The sequence below is a fragment of the Mustela putorius genome, unplaced genomic scaffold (genome assembly GCF_011764305.1).
Source record: "Mustela putorius furo isolate JIRA1106 unplaced genomic scaffold, ASM1176430v1.1 tig00003988_pilon_pilon_pilon, whole genome shotgun sequence".
In the NCBI taxonomy this organism is placed as follows: Eukaryota; Metazoa; Chordata; class Mammalia; order Carnivora; family Mustelidae; genus Mustela; species Mustela putorius.
Genome location: NW_025422127.1, coordinates 13,643,231 through 13,666,343, shown reverse-complemented (window position 1 = coordinate 13,666,343; position 23,113 = coordinate 13,643,231). Strand labels below are relative to the sequence as shown.

Here is a 23,113-nt window from a genome sequence, read left to right as displayed (position 1 = left end):
AAATGACAGAAAGCAGAGAAGATGACACTGGATAGTGAAATCACTACTGCTTTATGGTCTTTGATCAATTGCTTCCAAAGGAGAAACAAATTTCCCTTTACACTGAAGTGTGGCTGACAAAAATCTTTCAAAACACGAGATCCCTGTTCAAAGAAGAAGAAGAAGAAGAAGAATCTGGAAGTCAGGACACAGGTGGGAACCACTGCGGGGGTTTCCCCTGCTGCCTGCCATCAAAGAGGGTCAGGGAACTCTACTTTACTTCAAAACTTACTACTTCAAAACAGATCACGGGACGTCAGAGCAATTTCCTTTAACATTTCCTGAACCTCTGTAACAGCCTCAGTTCTTGAATTCTTGGCGTTCTGCAGTAAAAGCCCTTAAGCCTTTAAGAAGGGCTGATGCATACACGGGGCACTGAGACACTTAAATCCAGCTGTAACCTGCACGCAGCTGTGTGGGGAGCAGAATGGCCCAGGGGGAAATGCACCCAGAGGAGGAAAGGGGTGGCTGGCTGGCCCGGGCGTACCCCCGATGCCCAGCATGCAAGATCAGGGTTGGGACGCGTGGTGCAGCGGTCACCACCTGGCAGGACCCCTCTGGCGAGCACACTTGTCCAGAGTGCTCATCTCTTAGCCTGCACCTGGGCACTCTGTGCCCCTCAGTCATTCGTCCATACCCAGGCCAGCTGGGAGTTAGAGATCCTTCGTTGGTTGGCAGAAGAAGAACCGAAGCTCAGTGAGGTTGCGTAACACACGGAGGGTCCCCTGGGAGGAAGGGGCAGGGCCCGGATTCCAGGCTGGAGTGCCTGACCCAGACCTGGGCTCTCTACCTTCCCTACCCCCAGCCCCACGGCCCTGGTGAGCATCCCCTCAGGTACTGTACATTTAGCTGTTCTCTCCTCTCTTACCCAGAGGGACTCTAATCTCCTCACAACTAGATGCCTGAGGTCAGGGGCCAGGCCTGGCACACAGGCCAGCCGCCCCTTCAGCTCTGCAGCACAGCCCCTTGTAAGTACAAACATCAGGAACCCAGGAGCCCACAAGCAGCCAGAGCAGGAATGGTTACAAGAAGCAAGGTCAACAGTCAGAAGGAATTGGTCGGGGGAGGGGGATGTCTGTGTTCCTTCTCTCCTTTTCACTTCTTTCCATAGTCTCTCCCCTCAGCTATGCTCCCAAAACAACCCAACAAAACAAGTAAAACTCCTTCTCCATTAAGCAGTGTGCTATTAATAGATAATATTGCCATTTCATGCTATATACTCTTAGTACATACTATTATATACTCTATATATACTATATAGTAGTATATATACTAGTATATATATATATTATACTATTTAGGATATAGTAATACATAGTAATACATAGTATTAATACATAGTACCTAATAATATATATACTAGTATATATATTATTAGTATATATTAGTAGGTACTATGTATTACTATATCCTAAATAGTAACATAAATAATAATAAATAACAATAGAATAGTACTAGTATATATAGTATATAATACTAACAGTATATACTATAATATGTAATTATATAATATGTATTTATATATTAATAGCATGTAATATTTAGCATATTATATTACGTATTGTATACTATATGGCATTAACGTACCTAACATAATTATATATATATATATATATATATATATATATAAAATGTTATAGAACTACATTAGAGTATACATGTCTTATATTAATTCTCATGCAGTTTAACAAAGGTGCTGGTCAACATGGATTCTGTGCCAAAAACCTGAACACAGTGCTGGGGACAGGAGCCACAGGGCCACCTGCAAATGTATTTACAGGAGGAGACGACCTCGGGGCCAATAGGGCTGCTGTAAATGTGGGTCAGGGTGCACCATCACGTTGCTGTCTCCTAGGCTCAGGAATAGTTCAGAGAGAGGGCTCCGTCCCACCACCAATGACTCAGGAGTAAAGCACACTGAGTGGCTATCTATTGGGCAGGAGGCCCATCTGGATGGTCGGCCTGGGAACACACCCCCCCACCCCAGGGAGGATGATGACAGACATGGTCACTCTGAACAGGCAGCTCTCCAATATCAGAGTGTGGTTTATTGGCTTTGTAAATAGTCAGTGTCGTCCTCCCCTCCCCCCCAGCTCATCTCACACATGGTTTAGAGTTCCCACGGACCGCAGGCTGCTGCTGCTGGGCTGTGTGCAAAAATCATTTTCATATTAACCTTGTCCAAAAAGTCAGGAAGTTAAACTGATTGCGAGAAAACAACCCTACGTTGATTTCCCTGGCCAAGCAGAAGCAATCTGTGGCATGTGAGTGTCTGAATGACGGCCATTGGTCCTCCTTGAGGGCCAAGAGGGCACTATTTCCAGCTGGAGAACTATGATTTCAACTTGGACTTGAAAAGGCCCCTTGGGGTCTTCTGATACAATGGGTTTCTAGTTTTATCTTACTGGGAGGGCCCTTTCTTCAAAGGAAATCCTACCTGGACACCAGCCCATAACTCAGATTAACCCCTAGCTGTTGGGAGTGAGGGGCCCATGGCCCTGCTTATGGAGCTCGTTCCTCCCTCAAAAGCTCCTAGGAACACAACTTGAAAAGCATGCCGCAGCTCCTTGCTTAGTAAGTTATTTGCTCCCTCACTGACACAACCTTTTTTGGGTACCTATAGTGTTGCAGGGGCTGGTGAGCCACCGGATGGAGGACTGGGGCAGGTCCTTGCTTTCCTGAATCTTCCAGTATGGCAAACTTAGCAGAGCTAAGTTCAGACCATGTAAGTGCTGTGATGGGATCAGATCAGGGAATGTGCTTGTGGCCCAGGAGGAAGCTGCTTTCGATAGGGGATGGGGAAAGGCCTCTCTGAGGAAGTGGAACGTGAGCAGAGGGCAGAACAACTGACTGGACAGATGCCCTGATTTTGACCAGTGAGGAAGCAGACCCTAAGAGGTGAAGGGACGTTCTTCAGGACACACAAGTTGGGAGCTGAGCCAGGATTTGACCCCGGGGTTTCCAGGCCCCCTGGCCAGGGCCTACTTTCCTTCTCAGTGTTTACTACACGGCTGCTACACGCAAATAAGGCTCTGTGATGGGGGACATCCAAGTGCCCACAAAACCCCAACCCTGCCCTGGCCACCTGTCATGACTCTTGACAACTTCTCAGCCTTTTTTGGCTGGTTTCAGCCTGGCTCTGTACCCCAGAAGACAGAACCAGGCAGCTGACATCCCACACCCATGACGTTGCTTGGGAAAATGTCCTCTTCTCCTATCATCCTGGCTTCAAACTGTGGAAAGGGCTCCTTACTGCTTTTGTTGGCTGCATGAAGATAAAAGCAAGATGGTGGCTCACTTGGAGGAAAGCCCTCTGGAAAGTCAAGCTGCTCTAAGGTTACACAACTCAAAAACCAACCAAGCCAGTTTTCCTTCTGGGCTGGAGAAGGCTTTCATAAAACCAGATCTGTATGTGTCTCACACACCAAGAGTCCATTGCTGGGCTCTGAGCCTACACTCCTCCGATGCTCAATATCAAGGGAAGGAGTATGCAAATGGCTCCCTTAACTACCCCCAACCAAAGAGCTCCAGGCCCTCAAAGTGTTCCCCAGGCCTCAGACTCTGCTCCTTGAACCCGCCATTTGCCCTTCGCCCTAGCAGCCTAAGGCTGTCCCAGCCCTGTCCCAGGCATTAGCCAATTTGAGCCTGAAGACACCCGCTGACGTAGGCAGGACAGCAGTTTTAAGTCCCATTTTGCACACAAAGCTACTGAGCCCCAGGGAGACCTTTGCAGTGAACAAGGCTAGTAACATAGTACCAACCATTGAATTCTGATTCAAACCCAGGGCTCCAGACTCCAAAGGTAGCTATCATCACGTTGCTCACAAATTAAACACTGTGGCCTAATTCTACACTCTTCCCTCTCACAGCCTTCCAGCTGCATCTTACGACCTGGAGGGTACTTAGGAGGGTTTCCAGAAGCTGCCTCTTCTCTCTGCCACCCCTGCCTCCTACTGTGTGTCCCCAAGCTGGAGAGGTGTGGAGCAATTTAGACCCAAGGTGAGATGCTCTCCTGCCCAACCGGACTGACCCCCTCGGTGTTTTCATATATTTCAGCCAGTTCACGCTTGTCAATACCGCATATACCACTGGGGAAACAATGCACCCCGGAACCCTCCATATCTTCCTTCTTCCCATACCAAACCAGCCAACTGCACCTGCAGGAGTGGACAGGCAAACACAGGTGATGGGGCCTGCATAGCCATGTCCCCACAAAGACACAGATGTGTCCCCATGGGACACAGAAGGCAGATCTGTGCCTGCAGAAGTCACACCAGCTGCCAGCATTTAGCAAACTCTATTTTGCAGGGAGTACTGAGCCAAGCTCTATACAATTCTAGCTAGGATTACTCTGGACCGGTCGCCCAGGGGGTTATGCCCAAGAGCCAGCTACTAGAATTAAGGTGGACAAAGAGAATGACATTTCCAGGAGAGAGGCCCTGAGCCCGCTGGGCCGGCAGGAGGCACTCAGAAGCCCAGAGCCCAGTCCCAAGGCCCTAAGTGCAGAAAGGCGGGCTCAAGGGACACAAACGCTGCGACCCCGGCAGAGTCCGGTGCGCGCCCGCGTCCACCTAGAGGGATCCGAGGCCTCCTGCCCCCGCCACCCCCTCCGTATCCAGAGTCAGCTGGCCCCCGCCCGCTAGCCGCGGTTAGCCACGGCACCGGGAGGGAGGTGGGGGCGCCTCCTCCCTGCCGGGCTACGGCGCAACCGAACGGCCGCTCCCCCTCTCCCTCCCCTGTCCCCTCGCGCGCCCCCCGCCCCGGCCCTCCCGAGCCTCGCGCGCTGCTGCTCCGCCGCCGGCCGCACTTACCCAGCCGCGGGTCGCGGGGTTTCCGCACGCAGCGACGGCAGCCGGAGCCTCGGGAGGCGCGGCAGCGCTCCGGGCCCTCCCAGTGGGACAGGGTCGGGGTGCGGGCAGCCCGGCTCCAGCCCAGCACCCAGGCACTTCCTGCCGCTCCGCCCCGCCCCGCTTCCCGAGCGCCCACCCTCTCGGCTCGCCCCCCTCCGATTTCCAGGCTCCGTTCCTCCCAGCCGGGAGGCCTCGCCCAGAAGCCCCGAGTTGGGCCGCGTCTTTGTTTGGGAGTTGGCCTCTCTTCAATTCGGAGCTCGCAGGGCCAATTAAGTCGGAGTTAGGGGCAGCTGTGTGGTTGCCCGGGATCCCTGCGGGGAGGGGAGGGGCGACTCACAAATCTCCCGTCTGCCCCCATCTCCCCGCCACCGCTCCCTCTTTTCCCGCCCTGGGGCCTCTCCAGGGTCTGCTTTCCCCTAGGCTGGTACGTGGCTCAGGCCCCGGCAGAAATTGGCCTATGGGGGATCCCAGGGACTCTAGGCTCAAAGCCCCTCTCCTTCTCCCTACCCGCATACATAAGGAAGACTCCCATAGGGGCTTTGACCCAGAAAGAGCCCTGTGGTCCACGGGCTTGGCTTTCTGTTTCCTGGGCCCAGGGAGCATTAAGACCTCTTCCCTGACTGGAGAGAAGCGGAAGAGTAGACACAGCACGGGCCCTGCCCTGGCTGAGAACAGGTGCAAAGCTTCCCCAGAACTGGCTCTGCTCTTCCCCGGGGAAGCATATTATTTCTCAAAGCAACAAAGGCCTGTGCTTACCCAGCCACGTTCTTCTGAAGCTTGGCTGCAGGAAGCAAGGTTACCCATTTACCAGGGGGCGAGGTCAGGGAGGCCACTGGAAGCCGGGATTGTTGACAGAGGCATAACCCTGGAGCAGAAATCCGCAGAGCGGACCAGGTGGAAGTTGCAGGAGGTGACTGCAATGGTCCCTGTGAAGGGCAGGCCTGAAATGGGGGTGAATGTGGAAGATGCAGTGGCGGGGGTGCTACTGGGCTTGCCGTGTTGCAGATGGAGGGGTAGCAAGGGGGTCTGAAGAAGGACCTGCCGCTGCCAAGCTGCAAGTCTGGGGGAAGACCCGGGGTGCTGCGAAGCAGAGGGAAGACAAGATGGAGGGAGTCTGGACAATGCAGAGAGGGCCAGGCTGAGACCAGAGCAGGTCCAAGCTCAAAACGGAGCCAGGGAAAGAAGCTAACACCATCCAGGAAGGTGAGCACTTGTGCACGACACCCAAATCCAGGAGAAGCCTAGGCTACAGGGACACTGAAGAGGAAGGTGCCCAAGAAAGCAGGTTGGAAACAAAGAGATCTTTGGGAGACTTTCAAGAGGATCATCTCAGGAGTGGGGAGTATAAGCCTCATTGCCCCTCCTTGGGGACATATGGTCCAACAGTTGATGAAGGGATACAAAGGCACATCCCCTCGCTTTCATACCGGAGGACCCCAGCTCCTGATCTTCCCAAGGGATCAGCGGAGGCCTCTGTGGAAACCACACCTCAGTTCAAGTTTGCTCTCTGTCCAGTACATTTCCTCAGTTTCTTACAGGTGTTGTTCCCAGCTCTTCCTGATAGACCTCCTACCTGCAGATCTCCATCTCCTTGGAAAGTCTATTTTCCAGAAATCTGACCTGAGATGTAGGGTCAGAGAGAATGGGAGAGTGACGTAGAGGGGGTGAAGACAGAGGGCATCTGGCACCAGCGTTAGGGAGGGGAGGAAGAGCATATGGCAGGAGAGAGGCCTGAGCAAGCAGGGACTCTGAAGGCCTCTCCCTCTGACCTTCGTGCAAGACCTCTAATGAAGCAGACCTCTCGTGAAGACCTTGACCTCTACTGAAGTAGTTTCAAGAGATGCAGGTCGTCAGAAAAAGTCAGAGGAGGTGGTGTTAAAAGATAAGACAGAAATGAGGAGGGAGAGAAGAACTCTTCACAAATAGAAATAGGTTTTCCAAAGCCTGGCAGAAGAGAGAAGGGGAAGCAGGCCTGAGAAGAGAGAATGCTGTTGGTGGGTAAGGATGAAGGGAAGTATGCGTTCACAGGAAGTAACATTAAACCAGTAATTCAGAAAGAGAGGGTTGGAAAGTGTTCTTCAGGGACCTTGTAGCAATATGAGAGGGCAGGTGATGAATGAGCCCTTGGACCAGGATATCCCCTCTCCAGCACTATCCCCAGGAACATTAAACATCTAGAGCAGAGAACCAATAGAAACACGATATGTAATTTACAATTTCCCAGTAGCCACATTAAAAGATGTAAAAAGAAGAATTAGGTGAAATTAATTTTAATGATACAACTTTATTGCACACAATATATCTAAAGTATGTATGTTCGTTTCAACATGCATCAATATCAGAATTATTAATAAGCTATTGTATGTTTTCTTTCTGCTAAGTCTTCCAACTCTGGTGTGTATTTTACACTCAGAGCACATCTGAGTTTATATACTACATTTTCAACAGAAATGCTTGATCTGTATTTAGATTTCACAAGGGTCATGGTCAAAGGAACAGAGTTACAAACCTCAGTTTCTCCGTGTGTACTTATGCTTTCCAATAACAAAAACCAAATGGTCAGGTTTAAATGGAATTAGAGTGAATTGAAATAAAAAATGTAGTCTTTCTGCTGCACTCAGCACATCCCAAGAGCTCGACAGCTGCACGTGGCCAGTGGGAACCACACCACACCACACCACACAGGTCTAGCATACGAATTCCTGGACTTGTGGATTTTGTCTTGTTTTGTCCTCACCTCCTGTGAAGGGACGGGCCTTGCCCCCACGATGGCTCCACTAACAAGATTCTACTCTGTTCCATTTTATTTCACAGGACCCACTGGAAGAAGACAAGGGAACAGGTGGAGAACCTAAGATCTGTGGGAAGGGAAAGGGGGTCTGGCTTGGGCCAGGTGAAGAGTGTAGAGGATGGGACATGAGTCGGTTGGTTCAGTTACTCTGTGTTTATGGGAAGAACGTTGCCATTTCTTTGCCTAGGGATTGAACTGAGAATGCAAGAGACAGTCTTGTTGTCATGGTCTCCCCAGTTGGTGGTTTCCCCTGAGCTCCAAGCACTGGCCTAGTCACAAACGTTTGGGTGTGGCATCTGCAAAATGGGAAGAGTAGTCTCTTACTTAGGGAGAAGAAAAGGGAGAGGTTGTGAAATCCTAAGCATGAAGCTACAGTGAAAAAGGAGTTTTAGTTCCATATTGGGAGACCTGTGCTTCTCATCCAGGCCCCCTGCTAGGGGTCAGCAACTTCTGTTTTCCTTCCTCACTCTGGCACCATATACCTGTGTGACATGCGATAGACTGATCCAACAGGGAGAGCTGGAGTGGAGAGGTTGTAGAGACTTTCCGAGAGATGTAAAGATAATATTAGTAACACTTAGACTCCATTGCTCTGAAATGACCTGCCCCTATCCCCTCCATGCTGGCATAGGGCCGGATATCCTTCCTCCCTGCCAATGGTATCTGTATCCATTCCTAGAAATAAAATTTCTGTATCTATTCCTTGAAATAGAACAGAGTCACAGAAAATACCTTTGTGTGCATGTGGATGGTTAGACACATGCATACACACAAACACACACACACAGGCACACCACACCACACACACAAGAGTACGATCTGCTGTTTTTTGTATCCTCAGGATGTATGGCACATTAGCTTAGTTTAATATTGCAGGTCAGGAAACATAAAAGTTGGATGTCTCCATCCCCTGAGCATAAGCCTATCTTTGAGAGCACTTCCCAGTCACTCCCTAGGAAGGTTGCAAAGAAATGAAGGAGCCCTTCATGGTCTCTTCTCCTACCTCCCTGACATTCCCCCTGGGTTAAGCTCCCATGCTGCTGTGTTCCTGATAAGAACTGTTTGTACAGACTCTGAGCCATTCCCAAGAAAAACAGCTGTGTTCTTGGAGGTAGAAAAACTCGGGTAGAAGTCGCACCCACTGTGTTCCCATACGCTGCATGTCTGGCAGCCTGTTTCCCCTTTAAATCCTTAAAAACGGGGAGAAACTCCTCCTGAGAGTCTTTCTACCCTCTTAGAGAGTGGAAACTAGCCTTGGTTTCATCATCCATGTGAACAATGGAGCTACGTAGCATCTGGTCAGCACCTTTCCTCTTCCAGAGGGACTGGCAAATGATCAGATGTTAAATACTAATCAGTTTCGACTGGCTCGAATTCAACCCGAGTTTGTCTATGAACGTGGTGGCTTAGCCTACTCATTTTTGTGATGATATCTGGTGTTTGATAGGAGCTGGCAAAGAAATGGTCGTGGAATCGAACCATACAACCTCAGGTATAATTCCCACGAGAAGATGTGAGACTAAATATAGGAGTTTTTAAACTGTTGTGAGGTAGACTTCTTTTATTTTTAAGATTTTTAAAAAATTTATTTATTTGATAGACAGAGAGAGATCACAAGTAAGTGGAGAGGCAGGCAGAGAGAAGGGCAAAGTAGGCTCTGCTGAGCAGAGAGCCCGATGCGGGACTCGATCCCAGGACCCTGAGATCATGACCTGAACCGAAGGGAGAGGCTCAACCCACTGAGCCACCATCCAGGCGCCCCATGAGGTAGACTTCTAATGACATTAGGAATACTAATTGTGCTAATTAGTGCTTAAAATAATTATTGATCTTTATTAACGATGTCAAAATAATCGCTTAGATGTCCAGTTGCTTGAAATGCTCTCTTAGCATTCTATGTGAAGGACTTTATAGCCTGGTTCTCTCCCAGGAGAACATTATTTAAGGCAAAACATAGAAAAGCACATCTAGGGCACAGAAAACATAAGTACCAACAGCTGAGCAAATATATAAATAACATGCAAAATGACACTTAAATATTTACAGCTTGAATTTTTTAGTATGTGTAGCACATTCAGCTAGTCCTCTTCCATCTTCCCCAAGTTTTCTAGAAATTGCTTCTAGAACTGGGGCAGAGGCTTTTCCAGGCATCCAAGGTCATCTGCTGGGGAGATAGAGAAGCCTTTGGATAAACATGGTGAATATTCCTAGAGCATCTATGTTAAATTTACTTGGGGAGAATACATTTTCAATATATTTTCAAAAGTATAACATCTGTATGTGCTGATTATAGATTTGATCAATGTAAAATATTAAGGAAAAAAGTAAAGTTCTCTGAAATCATAGCCATCAGAGATAATAACTATATTATTTTAGTAAATTGTGTGTGTGTGTGTGTAAGCAGATTTATTTCATTTTAGAAATATTCAGTTATTTTTTATGTCAATGGATTTAAAAATGTGTCATTTTTGCTATAATACATGGATGTACCAATCTGTTTAACCAATACTCTCCCCTATTGATGGATATTTAGGATGTTTCCGATAAAATAAATATTTCCAATATGGTTATGCAAACTTTTTTCACAGGTATTTTGCTTACCTATTTAACTGTTTCTTCATGATAAATATCAAGAAATAGAATAGCAGAAAATACAAGTTTTTTTGTGTGGATACACACACACCACATACATATATACAAGTATATATGTTAATATATGTAATATATAATGTAATGCATGGAATAGTTGGTAGAATATGTTTCTTTAAAAAATATTTTTTTGGTAGGACATGTTTCAAATGTGAACACAGTCACTACCTTTTGGGAGAGGACTGGGATTGGGAATGTAGTTAAAGAGGAATTTGATCAAACCTATAATGTTAGTGTTTTACAAAGAAGAAATACCTGTGTAACTTGAACTTAGTTAACATTAAAGGTAGCAATAATAAAAAATAGGACAAGATGAAGTAGTTATCAGTTGACTATCAGACATTATAGGAAATAAAACTATCTGCTTTCTTCTGCTGAAAAAAAAGTGAAAGGTAAATGTTGGAAGAATAGAAATTGGATATATAAATGGCAAACCACTAAGAGAAAAAAAGGAAACAATACCTAAAATTTTGATTAACCTTACAAAAGTAAGGAACGAAAGAAAGAATAGAAACAACCAGAAAGTGTAGTGAGTAAAAGATACAAGTATACAGAAAAAACACGCCCAAAGATGCTAACACTTGTGATTTCATGTGATTTGGTTGAAGTCTCCATTAAGAGGTAGCAACTCTCACATTGCGTAACAACACAAAATTCAGTTAACTGTTGTTTCAAAGGGACACATAAAAAATACAAGGCCAGAAAGTAGCAAAGTAAAGAAATGAAAAAGATGTGTTAACCAAGGAAATGTTAACACCAATAGGTGTGTCAATATTAACATAAATGAAATGGAACTGAAAGTGAAAAGAATTAATGGTCCAAGAAGATTTTTGTTTTGTTCTTGTCCACTCATGAAACTTCATGCAGTTTCAAAACGTATAAACAGAACAATAGCTCAAGGAGACAAAAAATAACCGAGGATTTAGAACTGTACTGTCCAATTCAGCAGCGACCAGTCACACACTATAGCCAGCAACCAAGAGGCTACAGAACACCTTAAATATGGCTTGTTCAACTTGAGATATGCTATCAGCAGAAAACACATATCGGATTGCAAAGATTTAGTATGAAAAATAATACACAATATTTCATTAATATTTTAAAATAGTGTTCAAATATCATGCTTTAGATATTTCGAGTTTAACAAAATCTATTAAACTTCATCTTAGTAGTTTCTTTTGACTTATTTTGATGAGGCTACCAGAGAATTGAACATACACGGCACACATTGAACAGGGTGAAGAAGATTTAAATGATAAAATGAGTAAGTATGGGCCAGTAGGTATATAAAGGGAGCATTTTGACTTACCAGAGATTTTATCATCTTTTTTTTTTTTTAAGATTTTATTTATTTGAAAGACAGAGATACAGCGAGAGAGGGAACACAAGCAGGGGGAGTGGGAGAGAGAGAAGCAGCCTTCCTGCCAAGCAGGGAACCCGATGCCGAGGTAGATCCCAGGACCCTGGGATCATGACCTGAGCCGAAGGCAGAAGCTTAATGACTGAGCTACCCAAGTAGCTCCTTTATCATCTTTTCAAACATCCATGCAATATTTATAAATTGATCAATTACCTAGACACACAAAGATCTCACAAATGTCTGAAAACTTGATCTTACACAGGCTGATACCTGACCACAGTGCTTTTTCACAACTCTACTGGAAATCCCTGGTGCATATTCCAAATGTTGTTGACCTCCCCAGATACTGTGGGGAGTTGTCCGTGCAGGGTGAAGTCTGCGGGCGCAAGCCCTTGGAGGTGGGAATCTCCAACCCTCTCAGGAGCCGGTTAACTGAGGTCCTACCCAGCCTATTGGTCCCAGCTCACAAAATTTGTTGAGTCAGAGCTCCCTTTTAGAGAGCACTGATGACAGCTTCACCAGGCAGGAAATACCCAGTCTTCAAACTGCTCCCTGTTTACGGATGACTGGGAGGGGCAGCCTTATTCAGAATTATTCAACTGATAACACTGAGGAGGGGCTCAGGCACTTTCCTCCACACTGGTGCCATCACTCTGAATGTGAACAGCTGTTCTTACTTTGAGTACTTTATTCTATTCATGTTTGGCTTGAATATTTTTTTCTTATTATTTCTTTATCAATTCATTTCTATTTTTTTAAAAAAAATAGTCTTCAATATTTCTAGTCTGCAGGTAGGCACCCTTCCTTGATTTCTAGCAACATAACAGATCTATTCCTTTTTCAAAAAACATCTCTGTAATTTCATGGGATTGGAGTAGCTGGAGATGTAGAAGCAGGTATCTTGTCTGACATCTTGATTCCATCACAGGATGTCAATCTGTGTGTATTTTTCTTATAACTAGCCACCTTACTAATAACATCTTTTGTATTAGAATAAACATTAAGAAGAATGTGGGATGTGGACAAAAGGATACTCTTATGCACTGTTGGTGGGAATGTAAATTGGTACAGTCATTATGGAAAACGGTACGGAGGTTTTTCAAAAAATTAAAAAACAAAAAGTAAAATCACCATTAATCTCATCTCTGGGTATTTAACTGAAGAAGATGAAAACATTAACTCAAAAAGATATCTGTAGCCCTATGTTCTTTGCAGCATTATTTACAATAGTCAAGATATGGAAACAACATGTGCCCATCAATGGATGAATGGATCAACGGGGAATAAATAAATAAATAAATAAATGTATATGCATATATATATATATATATATATATATATATATATATGAATGAAACTTATGGAATATTATTCAGCCAGAAAAAAGAATAAAAGTTTGCCATTTGCAACAATATGGATGGACCTTGAGGGCATTATGCTAAGTGAAATAAGTCAGAGAAGATAAATATCGCATGATGTCACTTATATGTTGGAATTTAAAAACATAACAAAACAGACAAACCCAAACCAAGCTCATAGATACAGAGAGGAGATTGTTGGGTGCCAGAGGTGGGGTTGTGGTGGGTAGGAGAAATGTACAAGCTTCCAGTTACAATAAAAAGGTCATTTAGATGTAATATACAGCATGCTAACTCTAACATAATACTGTATCGCATATTTAAAACTTGCTAAGAGAGTAGATCTTAAAAGCTCTTGTCATCAGAAAAAAATTTTTTATTACTATGTTAGGTGACAGATATTAACTAGATTTATTGCAATGATCATTTAACAACATATACAAAGAATGAATCATTATGTTATATACCTGAAACTAATATAATGTTACAATGTCAATTGTATCTCAATTTAAAAAAAGAAGGCGAATGTGCATGCATTTTTCAGTGACATGGGAACGCTCAAAGAAGTTGTAAAAAGAGAGTTGCTATGCCCCACATTTTTCTTGTTATTGAGGCTGAAAAATGTTGAAAATTCAGCTAAAAAAAAAAGATTTTTGATGCCTTCAATTGGCCTCTCAACCTCTCCCATCCCCGGTCCTTCTCTCTTACCCGGAGAAATAAATCCAATTCCAATAAAAAGAAAATGTTCTAACAAGGCTTTTGGTCTCCCTCAGTCATGGGGCTGGTCATTATGGGCAGGCCACCTGCACAATGCCCCATGTTTCAGTGGGACCTGCCCTTCATTTAATGCTCTTCTGTGGCTGTCTTGAAATCCCTAATACTATTCAAAGAAGAGTCCCAACATTTTCATGGGTCACACAAACTAGGAAGCTGACCCTGAATATAGGTTTCTGCTCAGCAGAACCGGGTCCTTGATATTTCTGCCAACTACTTAGCTAGTATTATGCATTTTCTACCCAAATTAAAAAATTAAGGCTTATGACATTTTGTTGATCCTGGAGAAATTTCCATCATATGCACCTTCAGAATAATCTTACTTTTTCTGCAGGGTGGGGTGGGAGTTTGAATTTGAAGGAAGAATATGACCAGAGTCCCACCGTTAATATTCTTGTGTGACCTGGCTTCACCTTCCCTTCTTAACACTCGTACACTTCTTCAGTCCTCTCCAGCCATACCACCACGTACAGGTGAGTACGGAAGACTTGTTCTTCTTCCACACATTTGCCCAACTGGTTCCTATGACTGAGAAGACTTTCTTGCCCTGTTTACTTGGTGAACTCTTTCTCAACCTTCAAAACTTGTTTTAATTATCGCCCCCTCTAGGAAGCAAGTCCTCCTTGGCCTCTCCAGGTAGAACTAAGTGCTTTGCTCCTATTGATCTCATGTCTCCAGTAAGAACCTAAGCATAGAGCTGGAATTATGTTCTTACACATTTCTTTTCCACTAGATCGGTGGTTTCCAACCTTCTTTTTGTTTGTTTCTTTGGTTGGTTGGTTACTTTCCTCATTTTATTGTGTGTGGCACACTTGAAGGCATTAAAATACTAAAAAACAAAAGTCAAAAATAAATTACAGTGTCATTATTGCTGCTGTAGAACAAGGGTTCGTACTGACTTCGAAAGTGTCCACTGTTACCACACTGTCATTTGCTCTCTCTAATACCAGTTTGCTGTTATGAACACCTGCCCCCGTATATCTCATCTGCTATATTTTATGTTCCAAGAGCTGCCATTGGATTGGCTAGGTTTCACATCTCTCACCTCTTCTCATAGCCAGCTTACTCCCCTCTCCACTATTATGTGACTTTTGGGGGCTGTGTTCCAATTGACAGAATTTGCTAACATGCATTATACATTAGAGCAAAAGTATATGCCAGACACTAATTGAAATTTGGCCTCTCATCCTGACAAAACCAGATTGTTCACTGTACCAGGGTGCTCAGCTGAAAAGGCAAGGGGAGACTAATGGCCAGCAGTCATCTGCTCACCAGACTTGTGCCCACCAGACTTCGCCTGCCCAGAAGGGGTCATGCAAAAGGTACCATTTGGACTAATGGTTCAGGACACCGCACGGTGCTGTAGCAGGTCACCTGGGAACCGATGGAAAGCAAGGACCGGACTCTATTCGTCTTTGCTTCTCTAGCACCTAGCACAGTGATGACACACTGTAGTTAACGTGAAATAAATTATAAGACAATCAAGAGACTGTCAATAGCATGCAATATGATTTGGACTTAGTCTAAAACACCGTTAACATGAATTTCCCAAATCTGGTCAGCTGGGGCAGTGTCTCTGAAATGTATGGAATATGCTGGGGTGAGGTGGGCTGCCCTGGCCCCAACCTCCAAATGTCATGAATAGCCCTGGATCCTCCACTTCTGTGCTGAAGTCCGCCAAAGTCCCTGGGAGGGCATCAAGTTCTTAGCCATCACTCATCAGGTGTACTACTCCCAAAAGAGCTGGTCAAGGGCAATGTCAGTTCATGCAGTGGCATTGGATCCCCACAGTCCATCTCCTGCCCCATTTCCTACACGTGCATGTGGGATGAGCACAGCTCTAGAAATTAGCATTTACCAAGCATTTTGACAGTTTAGAGCTGGAAGATAGCTTAAAGGTTGTCTAGTGTGGTCTCATTTCCCATCAGGAGAGGGACGTGGTATCCCCCATTTGGTGTTGGTAGAACAGCAAGTAGGGCCCGGACTAAGACTACTTCCCTTCTGTGAGTCAAGCATATGCCCCCATTCCTCCTTTTATTCAGGTCCATATCAGTTCCCCTTCCCCATCTCTCCTTCCATGAGCTGCTCTCCTTGGCTGTTCCCCAGTCCTACTTTCAGAGATGGCAGAGCTGAGCTCAGGAGAGGCAGGAATAGGACATGGCAAAAAAAGTATCTTCTTCTCTTCTTGCCTAGAGCTAGAGCCTAGGCCTCTGTCAGCAGGAGTCACATTGCCACTGTGGGATTTTGTGCTGATGAAGAGTGCTTTGCACCAGACTCACAGGATAGAAGCTGAGCCAGGAGACTAGAAGTGTCCTAGTGTGAGTAATTCCTATCTGATTTTATGTCAAGTGTTGCATCCAGAAACAAAATCCACACACTTTCTGTGATCACCTTGTTCCTACCACATTCCTCATCTGGTCTCTAGGGCTTGTTTCTAAAACCTGGAAGGGAGAAATGTCAGGGGTTAGCGAGCAGGTTTTGTAAAGCAGTCTTCTGGGAGCCCAGCATGAGGTGTGGCCCTGCTCCAGGCTCAGTCTATAGGCGATCGCGAGGGATGAGGGCTTTTTCTTCATGCTCCCAGGCTCTCTGCTCTCAGTCTGGCTTGGGGGTCCGCCAGTCTGCTCAGAGACCCTCCAAGGATGTCTGGGAGCTCACCTAGGGATTCTAGGGACAGTGCTCCCTTCACCTTGACAGATGGGGGATGCTGAAACTTCTGGAGAGAGAAAGCAATGCCCAAAGGTCATAAAAGGTGTGAGACTCTCTGTATGAGAACCAGATCGAGAAGCTCCATGCTCCTTTCTGTCTGGAGCCCTGGCTCCTGACTCCTCCTTCATCACTTCCACATGGTGGCTCTGAGGGTTGTCTTCTTGCCCTTGGGGTCTCAGGGTATGGAGGCCTTGAGGTTGGGAGGGAAGGATAAGGGGGTAATGGAGTGAGTCCTTGCACAAGTATTTATTTGAAGAGAGGTAAGAGATAAGGGTGAGGGGGGAGCCACGGAAGTGTGTCAACCACCATAGTGGCCCTTGGCCATCTTAAAGCTTCCGAGAGAGACTTTCTCCAACCTCATGATCTACATGAGAACTTCTCCATGATTCTCTCTGCTATTTTTTATCACAGGCCTTATTACAAATTGTAGCTGCCTATTTCTGCGTGTTTTTCTGTCAATGACATTGACATTCGGTTCAATGTCTGTCCAGCCATTAGGATCTAAGATCCACAAAGGCAGGGAATATATTGGTTGTTTGTTGGCTCCAGGACCCAGCAGGCCTGGTGAATAGTGGGCATGCAACAAATATTTGATGAGACAATGAATATATATTTTTAAACATTTATGATTCAGTTAGGACACTGAATAGCTCCAACTTGCCTCTCAGTACTCAATCATCAAGTACATGTTTAACCCAAATGTAAATTACAGAACTGATTTTTTGGGGTCATCCATGATTTCTTCTCTAAGCGCCACGGCCAATAACCAAGGGACTCATATACTTTCCGATGGACAGAGGTAATTAAAGTACAAGGTTAATTTAGATTTTATTATTCTGCATACTTACTTCACTGCATAATTAATGATCTCGTCCTAGGCGCAGGTGATTTGTGGTTTGTCTGTCTTACTTTCGTGCAGAAAATAGGGTGAAAGGATTTCTCTTTTGCTCCTTTGACATGGCTACATGAGGGTTGTGTCTGTGAGAATCCTAAGGGCCTAAAAAGCCAGACCACGATGTACAGCTTTCGAGGGTGGTGTTCACAATGCAGTTCAGGTGGCAGGGACGCTGGCCTCGGGGCAGCTGGAATGCTGTCTGTGGCAGCAGCTTTGGGAGAAGCCAAGCTTCCTGGTTTAAGGCGCATAGGCCCTAGAGGACGGCATCGCTTGACTGCTCGTCTCCCTCATCCTATTCTTGCCCCCTTTTCTTGTTCTTTCCATAGCATCCAGAATGATCTATTCAAAGCTTAACTGAGACCATGGCACTTTTGTGCTTAAAACTGTCCAGGGACCTCTTACTGTACTGAGAACAAAACCGAATTCTTGCCTGGCCGAAGAGGGCCCTGCAGGATCCACCCGTGGCCTGGATCTCATACCTTGCATATATATATATATATATATATATATATATATATATATATATTTAAGATTTTATTTATTTATCAGAGAGTGGGGGGGGAGAGAGCGAGCACAGGCAGACAGAATGGCAGGCAGAGGCAGAGGGAGAAGCAGGCTCCCTGCTGAGCAAGGAGCCCGATGTGGGACTCGATCCCAGGACGCCGGGATCATGACCTGAGCCGAAGGCAGCTGCTCAACCAACTGAGCCACCCAGGCGTCCCATACCTTGCACTTTTAATCTCTCCCTTGCTCTCTGAACTCAGGCTCCAGTGGCCTCCTTTCTCTTTCTCACTTAGCCAAGTTCATCCCCCAACTTAGCAGGTTTCACCTACTGTGTCTTCCATGTGAACAGCTCCCCCCACTTCCACCCCCACCCGGATCTTTACCTGCTACTCTCATCCTGTCATTCAGGTCGCACCTTAGACTTCAGCCCCTGACAAGCTTGCCCTTGATCCCAGTTCTGAAGCCCCACACCAGTCACTCTCCGTGTCTTCTCTTTGTGTTGTTCTCTGCGGAACTCATCACTATCTGCTCTCTTCCTGTTTCTCTCCATTCATTGACTTCTGCTCTGTCTGCCTCACGAGGATACAAGCTCCACGAGCATCAGATCCTTATCTTTGTTGTTCTTTGCTCTATCTCCAGTGCTTGGCCTGTGATAAGCGCTCTAGAATAGTCAGTGAATGCATTCCAGTCTATAAGCAGGCTCATTGGGGTGGCTTCTCAGCCTGGCCTGCTGATTGACTGGGGGAGTCCACCTGGGAGCCTGGAAACCATCAGGAGCCTGCTTTGAAGGAGAAAGCAAATGGCCTACAAGTTTAGAGGCCCGAGTTCTCATTTCTCTTCTTCCTGTTGCCATTTGCCCACCTCTCATTGTCTCTGCTTCCTCATCTGTCCCCTGAGGTCGTTGGACTAGGTGACCTCTGAGGTTACATTCTAGTAGTTTCTGCCACTGCAGCACACCACTCTGCAGGCACACAGTCTGAGGCCGGCCTCCCTGAGGAGCAGAGGTCTTAGGGTAGCCACAGCCCCAACACCCCCACTTTCCGTGGTAACTCTGACAACCTTTCCACCAGTTCCTGATGTTGGAGGAAATACCTGACCGTTTGGGGGCCTCAAATGGAGAATGAAACAGAAAACAACACTTCTGGAGACAACAGGTTGCACTGGGAGGGGTAGAGGCCCCAGACAGAGCTGGGTTTATGCCTTGGCACTTTGCCTACCAGCTGGAAGACCCTGAACCTTTGCCCTGAGCTGTAGTTTTGGCAAAGAGAGATGCTTACGCCCTGCTTTCAATGTGCAGGGAGGATTACATGGGCTAACAGATGTGGAACCGAAGAGAGATCATATCCCTTCCCATTAGCTTAGAAAGCTTGAGCGTTTTCACAGGAATGGCAAGGTTACAGATGCCAGCCTGCGGCTTGATCTCACAGAGGCCAGTAGGGGCTGCAGGCGAAAGTGCGAGATGGCTTAGCTTGGTAAGGGAAAACAAAACAACAACTACAACAAAAACAAAAGAAACCCAAAAGCAAAAACAAAAAGCAAGCCCCCAAAACAACACCCCCCCCCCAAACAAAATCACCCTCATTTGTGAGAAAAGCAAAACAGCCTGTTTATTTATTTTGCACTAGAAGCTTCTGGTGCATAAGCCTACAGAGATGGATTTGCAGAGCTGAAAAGGAGAGAATTGTTTCTCGCTCTTTCCTGGGCAAACCACATTTGCATTCCTAGAGAGTGTGGATTACAAGGCTCCAAGAAATGAAATTGCTTGGTGGGTTGGTTTACTTCAGCCCAGACACAAACCACGTGCAGTTCTGTTTGTGTGCGGAGGTAGAGAGCTGCTGTTTGGAGGGTTTCTGTACCTGCCAGAGACTGGGCTCCTTATTCTACATACCGAGCAGACAGGATAGGTTGGCTCACTCAGGACCTATCTTTCTCCCCTCCTTTCCTTTTTTGTAGAGTTTGGAAACCTAAAACTTGATTTCCTAGCAGCCTACAGAAGGTCACATGACCCAGTGCTGGCCAATAACATGTAAGTGCAAATTTGTTGGCAGGGACATCTCTTCCTAACTAAAGAAGACAAAGTTTCACGAAGAGAAAGCCCATCATCTCCTTCTCACCTCTCTGTTCCTCTTGCTCATACTGTGGATGTGATGGTCGAAGGTGTAGCAGCCATCTTGCAACCATAAGGCAAAGTGTGAGGATGAAAGCCACTAGGTTGAGTCTAGCCCTTTGTCATAACCTACTGTCTCTCACTGGAGACACCATCAGTATTGGAGGACACACCTTTATTTAAGTCCTGGTAGGAAAGATAAAACACTGTTCATTATAGTACAACTTGTTTGTAAACCACTTGCAGATTCCCAAGATATTACCATGGGAAAGAAAATAAAAAGCAGGTCTTAAGATTGATGAGATCTGAACACAGTCTGAGCCCCAGCATGTCTGCCTCTAGACTTACATGAGAACATTTTTGAAAATTGTTATTTTTAATTAATTAGTTAATTAATTAATTTTACTTATTTATTTGATAGAGAGTGAGCTAGAGAGCACAAGACCACAAGCAGGGGAAGCGACAAGCAGAGGGAGAAGCAGGGTTCCCACCGAGCAGGACCCTGGGATCATGACTTGAGCCGAAGGCAGGCACTGAACCGACTGAGCCACCCGGGCTCATTCTTTTAGGCATGGCTGTCAGGCTTTCTGTTCATTTCAGCAAAAACATATTCCCGTTGACTCCTGACAATCACCTCTTGAGATGGGTATTAATGCCCTTATTTTACTAACGAGGAACGTGATACATAGAAGGACATAGACCTTCTATGGATCTCATAATTGCATACATTGGAAGTGAGAGCTGAGCCCACTCAGGGGCCCCCAAGTGTACTGAACTTGGCCCTGTACCTGACCTGCTCTGTTGGTTTTCCTGCCATAGACATGGCCTTCACAGTGTAGCTAGAGGGATGATGGACAGCTCTGTAGTCACACCCTTGCCCCCTTCCCTTGTCCTGGAAGCCACTGCCCTGTCATTCACCAGGACACACAATTTGTCCCTGTGAGTTGGGAGCTCAGTGGCCTTCTGTCCCAGGTGTCTCAGTCACGGGGGCAATTTGTTTTGATGTGGGAAACAAAGGCAGAATAAAAATTGTTAAATTTCCTTGCTACCTATAGCCCACTGACAAATCCTTGAAACAGGCAGAGTGACATTCCTGTAGGGACTCAACTGCCCCAATGTTGACCCTTTGCTAAGGGCAAAAGATAATCCTAGCCCAACAATGCCCCCCTCCAACCCCATCCTGTAAGTCCAATTTAACATATAAAAATTCCCTTAGAAATTTCCTTTATCTCTAAACCCCCCAAGATACATGTTGGCAATCATCCTCCAAGCATATGGCCCGCTGATATGCATCTGAAGGGTCTCATGACTAAGGTTTTATTAGACAGTAGCAAATGACCTTTTCCTAACAACAGCCAGCCCCTTAAGGTCCTGGAAACCTTGCTTCCAAAATTCTTTAGAGACTTATGCTCTCCCTAACCGCTTCCTAAGTTGGAAGTATATACTGGGCCATGCCTCATGACCCCAGTGGAGCTCTTTCTGCCCATGGGTCCTGACCTCAAGCTTTAATAAAACCACCTTTTGCACCAAAGACATCTCAAGAATTCTTTCTTGGCCTTCGCTTCGAACCCTAATATTCTTCCTGATATCAGGTTTTTCGTCCAGTTTCTCCTTGCCTTTGCTCTGTGCCCCTGTTCCCCATCCCCTCTGCAACAAGAGTATGGGACTGGAGAAAGCAAGATGTCTCTGCGGGAGAACTACAGATTCCCGCTCTCCTGGGCTTGATGCTGGTTTCCGGTTTGCCCACGGGCTTCCGGGGTGTGGGACCCACAGGACTACAGGTGGTGGGACAAGACTTTGGCAGAAGAGGACTTTCCGGTCAAGAGCCTCTTGCAAATTAGCCAGTCAGCTTTCCTTTGCCTTGGAAGCTGGCCTTGGAGAACAGTCTCCGGCAGACCAAGGGGTGGGGGAGGGGGAGGGCTTAGGGCTCTCCTCCAGAAGGCACAGACAGAGTGTTTGTGCCTGTAGCTTAAGGAAGTGTTCGCTCCTGACTCCAATTTGTCCTTCCCAAGCAGAAAAGAGAAGCAATGGTTAAAAGGGTGTTAGCATGAAGTAAGAAAGGCCTGGCTTCTGCAGATGTCTGTTCCCTGCTGGGGGTTGGGGGGGTGAGGTTGCAGAAAGGAATGGAGAACAGTAGGGGCATATGAAATAGGATATGGGTCAGACAAATACATTAGAACATTAATTTTTAGTGTGTGGTTTAAGGAATCACTTGAAGCGCCTAAGAAGCACGGTGGGAAGAGAACTGCTCCTTTGGTCCAGCGTGCAGAAGGTAGGGCCAGCCAGCGGGCACAGCAGCTGGGGGGGAGGAGACGCAGTGGCTGTCCCCCCCTTTGGGCCCTTCCTGCTGGCTTTCTCTGATTTTTGGCGGAGCTGGAGAACTGGGGGCGGGGTGGGGGGCGGGGTGAGGCCTCGTGCCATCTCCTCTGGCTTCCAGCAGAAGTAGCAGAGAAGTGAAAAACTCCTAGGGGGCTTTTCTTCTCCGACATGAGGGAAACACACGCACAGGATCTTTTCCGGAAAAAACCCGCTGGGAGCCGCCCTCCCCTCTCCCAACCCCAAAAGCCTAGGGGCTGGAGAACTGACCTTGAAAACCCTGGTTTCTACATGGCCCAACTTTAGTCCAACCCCATCCTGGCCTGGCACCCCAAACCACACAGTTCCCATAAGAGCGATGAGTAAGGGCCTGTGTACCTCACAGGAAGTCTTAGATTGCAAACATCTGTCCAGACTGCTGACTTGGTGTAAATGGATCCAATCGCTAAGTCTGTGTTGGCGGGTTGGGCTTTCGTATGGTGAAGCCGTGGACTTGGCCATTTGAGCCTGTGCCAGGCTGCAGGGAGCCTCTGGCTTCAGATGGATTCTGGCTGAAGAGCTCCTTTTGTAAATCAGCCTTAGGGCAATTCTTTGCCTTTCTTCTTTCTGCAAGTGAAATACCAGGGCACATTCTTTTGGACCCCATGTGGAGCTGGTGGCTTTTTCCCTTATTCATCTGCTGGGATTCTTCTGGCTGTTTCCAGTATCCCCACCACACTGCTCTGGGCTTCCTGATGCACCAGATTTATTGAGGGCAGGCTGGC

General features: G+C 46.3%; 1 protein-coding gene across 2 annotated transcripts in view; it reads right to left on the bottom strand.

The window, feature by feature from the left end:
- Positions 1–5,464, bottom strand: part of TSPAN11 (tetraspanin 11) — a 65,263-nt gene extending 59,799 nt beyond the window's left edge. Inside the window, exon 1 of one of the 2 annotated variants that reach the window (XM_004778297.3) lies at positions 4,851–5,464. The gene's annotated coding sequence lies outside the window, so the exon portion shown is untranslated. The remainder of the gene's footprint in view (positions 1–4,850) is intronic. The other variant, XM_004778296.3, reaches the window with a different exon arrangement.
- Positions 5,465–23,113: the final 17,649 nt, after the last annotated feature.